The 17975-nt window shown below is 39.1% G+C and overlaps 1 protein-coding gene across 1 annotated transcript in view; it reads left to right on the forward strand.

The window, feature by feature from the left end:
• Positions 1-10206: 10206 nt before the first annotated feature.
• LOC145978201 (G-protein coupled receptor GRL101-like) overlaps positions 10207-17975 on the forward strand; it is a 376753-nt gene continuing 368984 nt past the window's right edge. Inside the window, exon 1 of the mRNA XM_083110642.1 lies at positions 10207-10260. The gene's annotated coding sequence lies outside the window, so the exon portion shown is untranslated. The remainder of the gene's footprint in view (positions 10261-17975) is intronic.

Here is a 17975-nt window from a genome sequence, read left to right on the forward strand (position 1 = left end):
AGTGAAGCTTTGAAAATGGGTCTCGTAACTAATATGCAGAAAACTAAATATCTCAGATGTGTAAAAGGTAAAATCAGATTACAAGACCTAATTATAAATGAAGAGAGAATAGAAGAAGTGAATCTCTCAAATATCTTGGATCAGTTGTAAATGGCGACAATACAATTGAAGAAATTAGAGAGAGAATTGTTCTAGGTAATAAAGCATATTTCGCCAACTTAGCTCTATTTAAGAGCAAACTAATATCTAAATCTGCAAAACTGAGACTTTATTATAGCATAATAAGACCCATAACCACATATGCATGCGAAACTTGGACCCTCAAAGACTCCTGTAAACAGAAACTCTCAATATTTGAAAGGAAAATCTTAAGAAGAATTTATGGCCCTCTGAAAGAACCTGATGGAAATTGGAGAATACAAACCAACGAAGAACTCAACAAGTTAATCAGGAATGAAAATATCTTAAATTTCATAAAATCACAAAGACTAAGATGGCTTGGGCACACAAATAGAATGTCTGAAGAAAGATTAGTAAGATAAATATATAAATGGAAACCATTTGGGACACGAGCCGTAGGCAGGCCAAAGAAACGATGGGAAGATGAAGTAATTAATTAAAGATTTGAAAGACATGAAAGTAAAGAATTGGAAGAGCATCCAGGATAGGAAAAAGTGGAGAGATGTTGTTGAGAAGGCCAAAACTTTCAATACATGAAGTTGTAGCGCCTCAAGAAGAAGAAGATGATATATAAGTGTGTGTGTGTGTTTCGTCATATTTGTAACTTTTATTTGCTTTTAGGTTTGTTTGACTGTTGTAGACACACAGACAATCATGTATATCACGTTAGGCAAGTATGATACGTTCTAAGGCACAATTACTTCACGCGTCGTATTATTATACTATTAATATTAACTTAATAATACTCAGCGGTGAACGATGAGACTCGGTGAAGTACACAGACTCCTCTCAGGTACAGGGATAGTGTTAGGCAAAGACAATATTCACAGCACAGAGAAATAAAACCACATTACTGCCGTATGTATAAACTGAAAAGTTTTATTCTTTATTTATTGCAATTATAATGCAACTATACTTGAGACGAAGGCGAGGATTTCGCTTTGTCGATGAATTGACTCAATTAAAACGCATAAAACTCAATGCGTGGCTATCGGCATGCCTATGATCACATAGACCTAGCTTGCGCCCCGAACTACCACACCAAGAGATATGCAATGATAACTGAGCCAATATTTGCTCTTTAGCCTTTTATTTCCAAATTAATCTTTAGGCTAACTTTATTATTTGACGTAGAATGGTTGCAATATTGTGCATATCATCAATGCATGACTATCGGCGTACCTATGATCACATAGGCCTAGCTTGCGCCCCGAACTACCATACCAAGATGTATGCACAACACCGAGGAGTTCTTTTTAAGTTTAAAAGCTTCGTCGATCCGTGGCGAAAAAGTGTGATGATTCTTACGCGATATCCTCGCTTTTATACTATTTTCGAGAACACAGATTAAAGTACAGATGTCATTCACTATCTACAAAAGGATACTATCAACAAAACTGACATCTATACATCTTTAGAAATACAAATTCGTATAGTGCACTCTTGCAAACATGAAGATACATTAAACTACTCATAACAGAGCATAAAATACAATAAACATTAAACAAAAGATATATATTACAAACAGGGTGCAATATTACATATAATAACAAAGAAATTACGCTTTCCTTTACAAAAATAAATGCATTAGTGACATATCTTCTACTGGTGACGTCACATAAAAATGTGGATCATATCAAGTATTAGGCGAATGTTTATATAATTTCTTTGCAAATGTTTAAAAAAATAACTTCCACAAATATAATAAATAGTTCCACAGTTTAGAATTGAAGCACGTTTCATAAACAATAATTCCTTGTGTTTTTCCCTTATGTGTTACTTTTGCTAATCAGACACAAATATTCGAAGCGGTAATGGTGGATGTGAAAAATACACATTTTTTTAATCATCGAATTGTTTGTTCTCAAAGGAGCTTATGATTTAAACGTCGGCTTCATTAAATACCCACCCTTCGTCCCTCTCGTTTCAAACATTAAAATTCTCCCGGGGGTCCTTCGGCGGGGGAAAAATGGATAATAAAACAAATATTGATTGTCTTCAATTTAGGCCATCACCCATGCGAGACTCCATAAAAATCTCTGCAAGGACGTTGTTTACAGCATTTGTGAAGCGACGCACAGACAAATGCGGAGGGAGAGAGATTTTTCCCATTGCATTTGTCCACATTACCATTTGTCAATTTGTTGCATTCGATACGGAGTTTGGGGACCAAATTCAATTCAAATTGACGTTTTGGGGCCTCGCTTTTAAAACATTTTTTTCAATAACTAAATCACGACGCTTTTCACATCGGATTTATATCAAAGAAAGGTCATAGTAGATAATGATTTTGTAATTGATTGAATATTGGCCATTATTTTCTTCTTTTATCAGTTCCGAAACGACCAGAATTTTTTTTGTTAGTGTTAAGTGTAAGGGGGCGACCTTTACGAACCTCACTACCACATACTGCAGTCTGGAGTGCATTCTTACAGTCTCTGGCGTGTGGATTCACAGCCACTATAATTCTGTGTGTGGCTGGAGTTGTGTCGTCCATAAATGTTTGTGATTGTCCCAGTAGCGGCTCTATTTTACAGCAAAATATAACGTATTTGTCAGTAGCGAAGCGTAGTCTTACGAAGGAGGCAAGCAATGTTTCAGTACAACAAAACATGTAGTACAACGACATGCCGAGGGGAAAGATTCAAGGTTTATAGCCTCATTTACCCAGTCGCTGGATTTGTCAAAATATCGTAATAAAGTGACTGTACTAAAAATAAACCATATGATCCGCAAACGTCACATTTACTTTTTTAAAAAAAATCCAGGTAACGTTATTCATATGATATTAAACGTTTTGCATATGCGAACTTTCCGCATACGACTAAAGGGAGACGGAATTTCTTACTTACTTATTAGTACCTTTATTTGTTCATTATTATTTAATATGGTCAAACGGTGACCAAACCGATTTAGATAAAAAAATGGGAATCATTTGTTTATTTTACACTGCATGATGTAATTTAGTATTTTTGGGCACCCTAAAAACGCATTGGAGTAACTTAAACACTAAATAAAAAGTTAAACACAAACAATAAAAAATTCATTTCAAAGCAAAGAAACACATGCATAGACGATGTACTCACCACAATAAATTTCAAACTCTTGGTGTTGGTCGACCCCCTTCCACGATTTTCATTTTAACACTTATCTCTCTCGAGCTAAACGAAGCAATTTTCAATTGCTCAATAATACACCCGCACTTCACATCAACCGTTCCTAAATACGCGTTCATTCCGATAAATTCACAGCACAAAACACGAAGCAACAAACACTCACACTATCCCACGCGCTTTCCACAACTGCAAATACAAGCATCCACACAAGATCACTTTGAAAATCTCTGAAACAACAGAAAGTGATACCAACCTATTTCCTTAATTTTATCCGTCACAAAGGAAAGATATATCAGTTTGGAGATAAAAATTACGCGGAGGAATCAGAATCATTTCAGCAGAACGAGTATGTACATTAATATTTAAGTAATAAAGTGTCATTCAATGGCGTGCCCGGGGCGAAGGGGGGAGTGGATGGTAGACATAACCCCCTTTTGGCCCAGTATATCTAAGAAAAAACGTCAAAGGAAGGAAAAGATGACAAAATGGGGACCGTAAAAAGACCCTGGGAACACCACTTGCGTCATAATAATAGAACTTAAAACATATTCGGGCCTCCCCGATGGCGCAGTGGTAGTGTCGTCGCCTTGTAATCAAGGGGTTCCGGGTTCGATACCCGGTGGAGGCACAAGTGTTTCAGATCCCATTTTAAACTGTAGGTCCAGTCCCGATTAGCCTTACTGTGCATAAAGTGGACTTAAAACAACAAATCAATCAATCAATCATTAAAACATATTCTTGTGCTCATAATATGCAGAATGTATACGATTTACTTCTATGCCATGTACAAATATCAGTAGATAGTTCTTTCTCAGATAGCTTTATTTTCACCCCAAGTTTTATTCAAAAGCAGTCAATTTATTGATTGTAAAATTTGTGAAAGAGCTCACTTGAATTACTGCGTAAATAATTTGGCAGTTGCAAACACTGGTAGCGGTCAACACTTCTGGCGTAATTTGAGCTGGACCGACCAGGAAGCAGAGTGCAGGACCAAGGTCCGTCCAATATTCCCTCCCTCCCTGAGAAAACTCTTCACGGGGGTGCAGAAATTCCACTGCCCCAACTCCCAATGTCAACTTTTTTTACGCGTTTTACATTTCGCGAAATCTAAAATAATTTGTAATATAATATGATATATATGGAATTTAGAACAGTGATAATAACTTCTTTTAGTTATTTTATGACTAACAATTATTATTATATTTGCGATCTTGTTTACGTGTTCATGAAGACAAATATTCGTTACTAGTTTTTGCTGGCAACGTACCCATAGATGAATCCTTCTGCTTTCGGTTGAACTCGGCTATTTTCGGGAATCACGCAAGCTCGGAAAGCACAGCTTTTTGTAGAAGCTTTGTGGACGGGTTCCACCACAATTTCACGCTTCGCCATGTGACTCCTTCGGAGGCCTTATTTTCCCGCAGAACGGCTGCAAGCATTGAGGCTGGTGCTTGCTACAGAGCTGCTGACGGAGTTTGCGGCCGCATTTTTTCGCGAAATCGAGTGCGATGGAAACCAAATACGGTTAGAACATTAAGTACATTAAATGATATTCGAATTATGCAAACAGTGCTTGCATTGCTTGTACTATATCTTCGCCTCTGGTATTTGTGCTTATTAATATGAAAATATAAAATCCATACTGTGACATCCTTTTTTGCCTTATTTTTCCTTGGAATTCTTAGTTTTCTCAGGCGCACGGTACAGTCACGCTCCTCGTTCGAAGCAGTACTTTGGCAATGGGAACGTCGTCTGCTGCAGAAACTCCCGTCGCTTCGCGTTACGTGGGAAGTCATGCCATTCTCCTTAGGCAGTACTTTTCTCTGATTGGTCGAGACTTTGACAGCATCTACGCTGACGCATGCGTCACCACAGTGGTTTGAAAAGGGCATGCGCCCAAGCGATTTGGGTCAGCTGCGGTTCGTCTCCCAAGGCCCAAGTAGCGGTTTGTTATGGCGTTCGAATATAATATAATTTATGTGTCTGTCTCAACGCGATTACATAATTCAAGCGTTCCGAGGACTGCATTCTGCTAATTGGTGAGCATGGCCATGTTGATTTCTTTCCAGCCGCCACTGGGTTGTCCCTTCATCCATTTCCTCTTTACCGCCATTCATTATCATCGTCGCGATTAGTCAAAAGTGACAGAAAATACGTAAAATTACCCTATCAACGAATCGTATTGTTAGTGTAAAAGCTTCTTAAATACGTTGAACTGTCTAGAGCATATACGAATTAGTTCTCTCCCTAAAGCTGCACTATTAATTAAAATATATATAGTTTAAAAGATGAAAAGTATAACACCTAGTTCTTGTAAAAACGCAAATAAAAGACTGAGAATAAATAAGAAGACAGTGGAAATAGAAATGTAAGAGAGAAGAGAATGTATGCGATAGAAAGAGAAGAGGAAAACTAGAAGATAACCAAAAAGGGGGTAGAGAGAGTAAGAAATCAAGGCTAAACATTAAAAAGTACGAAGAAACAGAAAAGAGAACAAAATATCCTAAAATATGCAAATCCATTCAAGTGAAAAAAATATAAAGAAGAAAAATAAACAGATGAAACAATGAAAACGGAAGAAAGCCATGTGCAATTTGATTGATTGATTTGCGTTAACGTTTTGGGTGCGTCAGCCCTTTGGCTATTTGAATTCTTCACATTATTGAAGATCAAACCCCTTAACATGAACACCTGTCTCAGAGATCTATACCTATGTTCCCGGTGGAGGCACATAGTGGTTCGGATCCCACTTTAAACTGTAGGTCCTGTCCCGATTTGCCTTACTGTGCATAAAGTGGACTTAAAACACGAAATAAATAAATCAATCAATATCTATGTTAAAAACTGAACTTGTAAAGGGGCACTCGGCATATAGGACTATACTCGTCGTAGGCCCACGCGCCTGAGACTGGTTGGCCTACACCGTAGCAGTTACCGGTGTGTACTACGTAGAAGTGAGGTTGACATTTCGCTACGTTCACAGAACACCTCTTACACCCACAGTGAGAAATGATGGCTAAGTTGTTGAAGGACTAGGAATTGCCACAAAATCCGGATATCCGGATTTCAAATTACTCGATGCCCGTCTCCGATAATCCGGATGTCCAAATACCCGGATTATTATCCGGATGAATATACGGATATCGAAATAAAATAAAGTAAAGTGCTCCCCTGTGCTTAGCGCAACGCCATGAAGGCGTATAGGGGGTGTGGGGGTAACGCCCCACACTTTTTTTGATCCGGTCGTGAGTGGGGGTGATGTGATCAGCATCACGCCCCTGACCGCCTTTACCCCCCAGGGATTCCCCCAGGTACCCATGTTATTCGACGCTGGATGGGTGCCGGGGCCGCTTCCATCGTTAGAAAAGTTCCCGGATTTGAACCGGCCGGGGATCGAACCCGGGACCTTTAGCATGGTAGTCAGACGCGTTACCGACTTTTTTTTTTTAAAGGAAATACCCCCTACACGGAGGTATCCCTCACCATTCACTCTTTTTCTCACTTTTACACTTTTCAATTCTTACATTTTTCTTTGTTTCTTATCAACTGGACGAACACAAATACCCATGGCTTACCCGGGACTCGAACCCGGAACCCCTGGCGTTGTATACTGAGCTACCGCGGCTGAATGAATGAATATCCGGATATCGAAATATTCGAATGAATATCCGGATCCAGATATCGAAACATCCGGATGAATATCCGGATATCGAAACATCCGGATGAATATCTGGACCTCGAAACATCCGGACATCGATACATCCGGATAAACATCAGGACATCGATACATCCGGATGAACATCCGGACATCGAAACATCCGGATGAACATCCGGACATCGAAACATCCGGATGAACATCCGGACATCGAAACATCCGGATGAACATCCGGACATCGAAACATCCGGATGAACATCCGGACATCGAAACATCCGGATGAACATCCGGACATCGAAACATCCGGATGAACATCCGGACATCGAAACATCCGGATGAACATCCGGACATCGAAACATCCGGATGAACATCCGGACATCGAAACATCCGGATGAACATCCGGACATCGAAACATCCGGATAATTAGGATATCCGGATAGAAAATTATCCGATATTCAAATAAAATATACAAAGAAATAGGAGTGAAGAATACAGGAAAGAAGAGAAATTAATGGAGAAAATAGATTACATTATGAAAGCGGAAGAAAACCATTTGCGGCCTGAATAGAAATGAAGTTAGTAAGAGTTTTCCTTCATTCAGGGCGAGTAGAATTCAGATCTCTGGACTTCATTGTTGTGTATTAGGGCAGCAGATCCATCTAGCGGCTAATATTCTAACTAGTTTTTCCTCTGTGTTGAGGAATCTTGATATACGCACATTTCTCGGAAAGCCATGAATTTTAGAGAATTTCATGAACTTCGGTGTTTCGTGGAAACGGGAAGCTATTAGACAAAACTCTGAACTGCATGGGGCTACGACGAGGTAGCGTTCCTCTTGTAGAACATCTCTCTATGCCATAGGGAGATGCTTTCTGGCGTCCGGGAACCAGAATCACAAATGAGCATCGTCCTTCGAGCCCTCGGAATTTTGATGCGCAAATTCCGTTGATGACCCGTGCGAGGAAGAGAAGCATTCAAACGATGTTTCGTCTCCTTCTTTCGCCATTGTGAATCATATTTCCGTTGGGTTTTCTAGCTGTCTTGTGGAAGAGAATAAAATTGAACCAAGATATGCATGTACAACATTTCTTTTTCCTACAAGATTTTGTGGCTTGGCGGTTTTCTTGGGTTCCTTTCTTAATACAAGGTGTTTCAAAATTAATAATCTCATTTTAAAAGGGCATATACCGGGTGGCCAGAATTAAAGTTACCAAACTCGGAGCCCTCTGTAGCGTGTTTGAGGCATCGTAGAACTCTGAAATTTGGTGAATCCACTTTGCAGACCATGGGGAAGAGGATGGCGATATAAAAGAAACAGTTCAATTTTCCTCCACCAGGTTGAAATGTGGCGCTGTACTTCCACGATGGGTTGTACAAATAATCACGTTACGTTATTTAGCCGAGTTATTAATTAGAAAGACATTTGTTAGTGGCTGGAAGTTGCGAGAAAATAATCTCTCGTTTATTGCAAGATTGCAAGGTAAAGGCAGTTTGCGTCATTATTACAACCCATCATGGAAGTACAGCGCCACATTTCAACCTGGTGGTGGAAAATTGAACTGTTTTTTATCGCCATCCTTTTCCCCATGGTCTGCATAGTGGATTCACCAAATTTCAGAGTTCTACGATGCCTGAAACAGGCTACAGAGGGCTCCAGGTTGGTTAACTTTAATTCTGGCCACCCGGTATTTGGAGTGTACAAGGTCCTGAGTGGTAAGTGATGCGTCAATTTGAAGAAAAACTCGTCACAATTCTAGTGACACCTATAATTGGCGCTACCCTGGTTCGAATACCAGCCTGTGCGTGTCCCTTCATGGATTTAATTATATCACACATCATCGTTGCGATTAGCTAAAAGTGACAGAGATGTGAGGTAAAATAAACCAAATAAATCAGTACATCCAGAGTTCTTGCCCCACAGTTGGCCATCTAAGTCTCCCGATCGTCTTCTAGGGATGGGTTAAGAATGCTGTGCAATTTCTACCATTGCCAACTACTCTAGAGTCAGTGAGAACGGACATTATGGAACGAGTATGATACAAATTCCTCTATCACCTTGATTTTCATGTAGCTAAACGGGAAGTATGATATAAATCGCGATGAGTTTTGCTTCAGAGTGATGTATCAGTTACCACTCTGTCAACCTCAAATATATGAAGACTTAAATGTGCTTTGTTTTTATATGTAATACATGTGCTCATATGTTTGTATACAGAGCATCCCCTGACATTCGCTACGAGACTCGGCGGCAAGCGGCCCGGCATCAGCGCTTGTCTTTCCCGGTGAACGGGTCCGCGACAGTCGCTTATATTGAACCTCGTAAAAAAAGTTTAAATTAACAGGGTCAGTTCTAAATAAAAGTGGAAAGAAAATTGGGGAAATAAAGTATACAAAGACAATCCGCACACCATCCGTGAGAGTATTGTACGAGAAATCGGGAGAATTACAGTAGACGAACTTGCACGTGTAAATGCCAATTTCCTTCGGAGATGCCAGGAATGTGTTGCAGCAGAGGGACATCATTTTCAACACCTTCTGTAGTCAAGGGTAGTACACAATATGAAAACTGTAATTTTAAAGGCAGACTCTAGCGAATGTCGCTGACCCGTTCACCGGGAAAGACAAGCGCTGATGCCGGGCAACTTGCCGCCGAGTATCGTAGCGAATGTCAGCGAATGCTCTGTATTATTACAACACTATAAAATGAGAACATGAAGTCTTTGAGTGGATTAATAAATGACGAATTGCAATAAAGCATGAATGTTCTAACTAAATATAGCATGCAACGATGCGTAGCTTCTTTCTCTTGGGCATATCCTTTCACCTTAGCATCCAGAAAACACACGTAGTTGGAAACAAGTGTAGCCAAATTTGGCTCTTCCCTCACGTTGCAAATTTTCAAGTTAACCATTTAAGTGTTGTAAAGTAACTGTGTATAACGTTACTTCTATTGTAAAAAGTAACTATGTAAGCTAGTTCCACAAAGAAAGAGTCCATTACTTCCAAACAATGTTCCCACCCTCACACTACTCAGATCTGCAGAACGACGTCACTTTGTAATTAGGGTTCTATCACAGGAAGAGCTAGCCTGAAAAAAAATAAGAATTTATCTCGCATTTGGTACGTTTTTCAGTCTAAAAAGAAACACTTTTGTAACTAATTTTTTTAAGTTCCATGAGCAGTGTTGCCAGTGCCACTCAAAATCATTCTTTAGTTCTGAAATGTAACATGTCCTCGTTTTTCCTTTCGTTTCAGAGAACGAAATGTGAACATTTCCTGCAGCAGAACGCCTCCTGGAATCCCTGACAGGTAGGAATAATTTCGTTTCAAAATTTTCAGTGAATATCTAGTTGTCACATTTAATTTTTTTTTATTCTATGCTTCGTAGTTCAATTTCTTTGCTTTTTATGCTACGAAACGTCAAGAAATATTAATTTTCTAGTTTTATCACCATTTGGAACTCGTTTCGCTCCAACATTTTACTTTAAATTTACTTACCTATTATTAGATTCCAATAATGAGGTTTGTTTATTGAGGAATTGAGAACACATTTGCTTAAGGCGACCAGACGTCCTGCATTAGCGGGAACAGTCCCTTTTTTTGTGTCTCTGTCCAGATTTTGTAACGTAAAACGGGATGCCAAAATGTCCCTTTTTTGTGCAAATGACTTATGGCCGTGTACACGAACGAGGATCAAAATTTAAACTCGAATCGGGAAAGGATCACTGGATAATTCCATTGCACTAAGACTGTTCAACACTTGATCGCGATCTAGGAACATCAAAACGAGTTTATCTTCTGAACGGCCATTCGCCACCGTTTTGGTGGCTGATCCTGGTTCACGATACTGACGCTTCGACTACAGGCAGTTGTTTTTTAATATAAAAAGAGCGGAAAGTGATATCGAGGGCGTGCAAACGCTAGAGATGTTGGGTGTACAATGCTGATAATTCGAGAACTGTGTAAAAACTGCCAAAATAATAATAATTTGTGGTCTGTGGTGCAAAGTCGAAATGTTTCTAAATACTTTCTACCCCAGAACACAAAACATATATAAATGTCATATATTACGTGCAAGTGCAAGGTAAATTAGAACAGAGCAATGTTAACGATATTGCTACATGCACATGGTGTTGGAAATATGATTGTATAAATTTACGAAAACACATGTTACAGGCTATTTACACGACAGGACAATATTAATATATATGAATTAAGAAATGAAAAAATTAAAATACTTACCACAGACATCGCTTGCATCAAAATCGAATGTATTTCGTAAGGCATAAAAGTCCCGTAGAAGAAGGTTCGATGCTTTCTCCTTCTCCTTTTGTGTTGAGCCGTCAGTCCTTGTTTAATATATATATATTTTTTTACTCTCTACTACCTCCTTGTACTCGACAAGGTTGATTAGTACATCATCTCAAATTCAGAGAAGTTTTTACTTTCTTCTCCTATATGTTGTTACTTTAACACACCACACTACTCTATGCGGTTCGTGATTGTAATTTGTTTTAGCCAACCAATGAGGTATAGCGTTACAAATTAATCTCCGATCAGTTGAACGGAATCTCATGAACGTCGTTTTTCGTTGGTGCAATGCAAATCTTTAAACCAAGTTCATTTAGAGTGGATTAAAATTGATCTCGTTCATCTGAACTTCGAAATAATCGGCGTTGGTGCACGAGGCCATTAGTGGCATAGAAATTTCTGCAACAATACACCTACCTTCTCAACCATTACTATGAACTATGGCATTGTTGCGTAGAAATTATTTCACATTTCAATGTTAACAATGTGCCACATTCTATTTTCTTTTAATATGATATTGGAGTTTCTTCTCTGTTTACCTGATACCATAGGCGTAGCTACGAGGTGTGCCGGGTGTGCCTAAGCCCACCCAAAGGGCTGCTTTATCAAAGAGAATTAAAGACAGATTCAATAAGAGAGAAAATAAGCGGCAGTTTGTAAGAAGTTAAAAATGTCATTACTTGGTACAAACGTGTGCATTATCGCTGATGAAACGAGTGTCTATAGTTTTTCGATTTTTTGATGTCATTGGAGAAAGAAGATATTTACTGCCATCTACTCTGTACTACAGCGCTTTTCTTCTATACCTGTCGCAAGCTGTACGTGAGAGAGAGAGAGAGCTTTCTCCAAGCTTACCCAAGTTAAAACTAAATTAAGAGCAACTCAGAAGCAGGATAGATTGGAAGCCCTCCTCTTGCTATTTGTGGAACAGGAAAAAGCTTATCTATTGATGTAAATGAAGTTATTGATGAGTTTAAGAACATTGTACCTTTTGACAGACGTCTCTTGTTATAGATGACGTGTATTTTGATGTATTTGTCTGTAACATTTATGAACATTTTGTGTGTGTGTAATTTCTATGGAATTTGATTTTTTTTCTACTACATATATTCAGAAATTTTCAACACTGTCATTTAGTGAATTTATATTCCTTTACAAACATCAGTGCAGTTAAAGAGCCAAGTGATTGTGTTTGAAAATATGCTATTAAAAAGATACAAGACCTCATTTTTCTCCTTTGTGCACACCCAAATATAAAGTTCTAGCTACGCCTATGCCTGATACTAATTACAACCCCCCCCCCCCACGCAAACACTGAACGAATGTTTTTGTTCATGAATGGTTTAATGTGGACAAGTGACAAGAACGCTCTTTGAGTGCAAACTTTGAAAGATATGTTCATTAATAAGGTGAACTTTAATCTCACGTGTGTAAACGTTTACAAAATGTTATTTCAAAAGAAGTATGTAAACTTAAGAAGATCCATTCATTGGCAAAAATATCAGTGAATGACTTCTAACGGTCTCCTTGTTTGGAGTTCAGTGCATATCACCATATTACACAGTACTTCTTTAAATAGTTTTCAAACATAAGTATTTATGACGAAACAGTTTTATATTAAAATGTATACATTTTGTCATCCCGTTCAGTGTTGCCAACCAAGATTGTATGTCACTAGAAATATAACTTTTTCCGGCGTTAGATAACCCGCTCAGTAATCGAACCCGGATCACTCGTGTGGCAAGCTCGATGTCCAATTAACTAAACCACCACGTCTCCATGAGGTGTGTACCAGGAGCGTATATTCCAGGCTATCTGCGAAGCCTGACGTCTAGAGAATAAAACACAGGAGAAACAGAAATTGTAAATATTATTATTCATATCAGTGAGATGATGATGCTGATTGTGGGGTTGGCAACCTGATTTCTTATGAGTTGGTAACCTGATTTCCTATGAGTTGGCAACCTAATTTCTTATGAGTTGGCAACCTGATTTCCTATGAGTTGGCAACCTGATTTCTTATATGAGTTGGCAACCTGATTTCTTATGAACTGGCAACCTGATTTCCTATGAATTGGCAACCTGATTTCCTATGAATTGGCAACCTTATTTCCTATGAATTGGCAACCTGATTTCTTATGAGTTGGTAACCTGATTTCTTATGAGTTGGCAACCTGATTTCTTATGAGTTGGTAACCTGATTTCCTATGAGTTGGTAACCTGATTTGTTATATGTGTTGGCAACTTGATTTCTTATATGAGTTGGCAACCTGATTTCTTATATGAGTTGGCAACCTGATATCTTATATGAGTTGGCAACCTGATTTCTTATGAGTTGGCAACCTGATTTCTTATATGAGTTGGCAACCTGATTTCTTATGAGTTGGCAACCGGATTTCTGATCTGAGTTGGCAACCTGATTTCTTATGAGTTGGCAACCTGATTTCTTATATGAGTAGTTGGCAACCTGATTTCTTATATGAGTTGGCAACCTGATTTCTTATGAATTGGCAACCTGATTTCTTATAAGTTGGCAACCTGATTTCCTATGAGTTGGCAACCTGATTTCTTATATGAGTTGGCAACCTGATTTCTTATGAACTGGCAACCTGATTTCCTATGAATTGTCAACTTGATTTCCTATGAATTGGCAACCTTATTTCCTATGAATTGGCAACCTGATTTCTTATGAGTTGGTAACCTGATTTCTTATGAGTTGGCAACCTGATTTCTTATGAGTTGGTAACCTGATTTCCTATGAGTTGGTAACCTGATTTGTTATATGTGTTGGCAACTTGATTTCTTATATGAGTTGGCAACCTGATTTCTTATATGAGTTGGCAACCTGATTTCTTATATGAGTTGGCAACCTGATATCTTATATGAGTTGGTAACCTGATTTGTTATATGTGTTGGCAACTTGATTTCTTATATGAGTTGGCAACCTGATTTCTTATATGAGTTGGCAACCTGATATCTTATATGAGTTGGCAACCTGATTTCTTATGAGTTGGCAACCTGATTTCTTATATGAGTTGGCAACCTGATTTCTTATGAGTTGGCAACCTGATTTCTTAGGAGTATGTAAATTTATTTCTATTCATAGCCTAGGACCACGTGACATATTGAGATAGCCCAGATCTTGTATTCAGTATACGCCACTGGTGTGTACAGTATTTACATATAAATTCGTTCCCTGCATATAACAAGTGGAATTTACTAAAGTCCCGGACAAGACACTCTTGGACAGTACAGGGCCTCCCCGATGGCATAGTGTTATCGTCGTCGTCTTGTAATGAAAGGGTCCCGGACTCGCTTGCCGTTGAAGGCACATGACACATTGCTACAGATGCTTCATTAAACAGTAGGTTCAGTCGCAATCAGCCAATATGTGCATAAATTGGACTTAAATGAACAATTTTATCAAAATCTTGGACAGTATGTCTCGGTCTTGTCTCGACAAGGGTCAAAATTTATGTCGTTCTCGTGTCGATATCTCGATCTCGTACCATCCTTAGTTTCCAGCACCCATCGGCTCGTGTCATCCAAGTTTTGAGAGAGATGTGCAAAAATATGCAAAGTGCCCCATCAGAGTTCTAAGTTTAGCAGCAAAGCAAATATCCTTTCGGTTCGACTCGGTATGTCTAAGACATTCATTCGAGAGGCCACATTTGCCGATGCGACGGGGTTGCCAGAACATGACGAAAATCCAAACACTTTGACTCTTTGGTTACACCATAAACATGGAAGTCATCAACAAAGAGGTTCTCTCTGCAATCTTTTGTAACAAAACTCGGCCACTGCAGAAGGACGAAATGTGCCTCCGGAGCATCTAAAAAGCTCAAAGTTTAAGGACAAACTTTCAACAACCGTCCACTTCTTTCGTCCTCCAAAACAATGCCGTTGAAACTCGAGCCGGTCGGCCTGAAACAACAACAAACAGAAGTCTGAAGCCTTTCAGTGTTGCCAAGGACAGATTCTGTTTCCACTTACATCATCTTTCCTCATCGACGAAACGCCATCTATGTTTGAGGCTGAACTATCCATCGGTAATACAGGGTGTTCATAAAAAACAGGGTCGTTACAGGTCCAGGAACCCGTAAATTCTAATGGGTTCTATTGAGTTCCGTAACAGGACAGGAACTTTTTTTCTCGCACAATTTAAATTCGGTCCAAGAAGCGTATTGTTTAATTAAAAAAAAGTTTCCTGGACCGAATTGAATTATTTTAAACATAAAAAAGGTTCTTTATGGTCCAGAACCCATTTACACTTTCTGATTTTCTCTCCCAGGTGGGAATTGAATTTATTTACAATTCCTGGATCTTTAACAACTCTGCATAAAAGACTATAGCAGTTTCAACATTGTTTTATTTCTCGTAGCGACGGGTATGAGAAGAACTGTCCAAGTTTGTGTAACTTACATTACAAGTGCTCAATGTGCGATTCCTTGGTGACACGTTATACATCACTCGGAAGTCCATTTCTTGCCACACTCGTATCAGCTTGTCTGATGTGATGGACTGAACGGCGGAAACAATCAGGTTTCTCAATCCAGGCAGATCGGTCGATAGTGGTCGCACCTATACTGCAAAAGGGTTAACTTGGCACGGCTCCCGCCAAAACATTTTCCGTCGTCTGCAGGACGTTGTTGCCACTAATTTGGGCGCAAGCGAGAAAACGTAGCGACAGAACGGACTGCGAGCGGTCATTTGCGGGTGCAAGCCAGTGATGTGCCGTACACTATAAGTTTACGTCTACACATAATACGCGTAGATTACATTGGGTTGTAGTTTACATAGACTACGTGCCATTTTCAATTATATTGGTTCCTAACGAACTGAAAAGAATCCTATATACAACAAAATTTCTCTTTTCTATCAACTATGGAAGAAGGTAAATAGTATGCAAAAAACAACAATAGATGGCAGTCCTAAGCCAAAATTAGTATTTTTCTCATAAAACACTGGAATGTTTCCTATGTTAGGTTTTTCCTGGGTGAGAAATTGTTCGAATTTGGAAGAAAGTGTATGAGAAGTTCTCCTCACACATCAGCAACTGATACGCAGTATAATTTTCTTTTAATTCCACGGCGCCCTTTGCTAAGTTATCACCTTTCGCCATATTGTTTACATAGATTATGTCATTTACGTGTATAAAATAGTCTACGTGTACAATGTAGACTATTTTATACATGTAGACACACATCACTGGTGCAAGCACAAATGTCTCCGCTACCAGAACATTCACGTCCTTGACAACGTGGCAACAAAGGACACGCGAAGGTAGCGGCGACCCCTGGTAGGCAGAGGACAAAGCACGTGCTGTCTCCAAGGCTTATGCCAATGGTCGCAAACACTCACGTGACGCCCGGGAAAGTCGGCTAGCAGAAGGAAATCTACGGTTTGGCGCGAACTGTGCCAGGTTCAACCTTCTGCACATGGCCTCTCACAAAACCCCAAAGGAAGAAATTACGTGGGGTGCGGTCTCCCACCCCCGAGCGTTTACAATGGAATATCATTTTCATGTTACAATAATCGCAGACATGTGCCTTGGTAGTTTCAGCCCACAATCATCTCTTTCATTTCCATATATCACGGTGTATTGGTACGATAGACTATACTTCATTTCAACATGGACATGATGACTATGTTCACTTAAGTTTCAATTTCACTGCATCTTCACCTCACGATCCATATTTTCCCTTAGGAAACCCAGAGTTATCTGTCATACACAAGATCCCAAAGTTCCAATCTTCTGAAAATTAAAACCCACAAAACTGAATTTTTTAGTAACTCTTTTACTGTATCAGTGGTTGGGGACTGGAATGCACTTTCACATGAAATGAGAAAATCAATTTCCATAGGTATCTTCAAAAGAAGATTAAGAGAAAGTTTCATGGAGTGATTTTTTTTGTTTTGTCAAATTAATACATATTTAATAAATATTTGTAGTGCCCTGTTATGTATAGAAACCTATGTATGAGTGTGTGTACATGTATATATATGTGTTTTATGTATTTCTTTGAATTCTTTTACCGCTGTTGGTTTGACATGAAATGTACATGTGTGATCGTTATTTGCAATGTTGAATCAATTTATGAATATGTTCTATATTATGAACTCTTGTATGTGGTTTGAGTGTAAGAAATGGCATGAGCCAAATAAATAAGAGACAAATAAATAAATAAATAAATAAATAAACTACCACAGACAAATGATACGTGCACTGCTGGGCTTCGAGGGTATACCGCTCGTTTTTCCTGTTCGAGGGAAGCAGCTCTCAATTCCGTACGCTATCTAGCGTCGCCCGTGCGAACTATTGGCTCTCGAGGGAAATGCTCTTCTTGTATCACTCTAGTACATAAGGTACATATCAAACAAAGCGTAGATGCAGCATAAGTGAGGCGTGTGTACTTTTATGATACTTGTGGTCTCCGATCCGGGACGACCATATATTATTAACCCTTCGCTGCCCAATTTTATTTTCCTTCTTCCTGTATAGAGACGCAACAAGCGTGAATATTCTCAAGAGAAAAGGAAACCACGCGTTACGGCGCTCTTAACCAGAGCGAATGTCTTTTACTGCTGACCAAAATTTTCAGTTTTAAAGAAAAAGTCTGACTCTCTCGTTCGATTTTCAGTTTCTGCACATGAGTCAAAAAAATATATTCTCACGGAGGGGGGGTAAGGTAAAAATATTTTTTTATAAGACG

Source organism: Lepisma saccharinum, chromosome 24, assembly GCF_977018435.1.
Source record: "Lepisma saccharinum chromosome 24, izLepSacc3.1, whole genome shotgun sequence".
NCBI lineage: Eukaryota > Metazoa > Arthropoda > Insecta > Zygentoma > Lepismatidae > Lepisma > Lepisma saccharinum.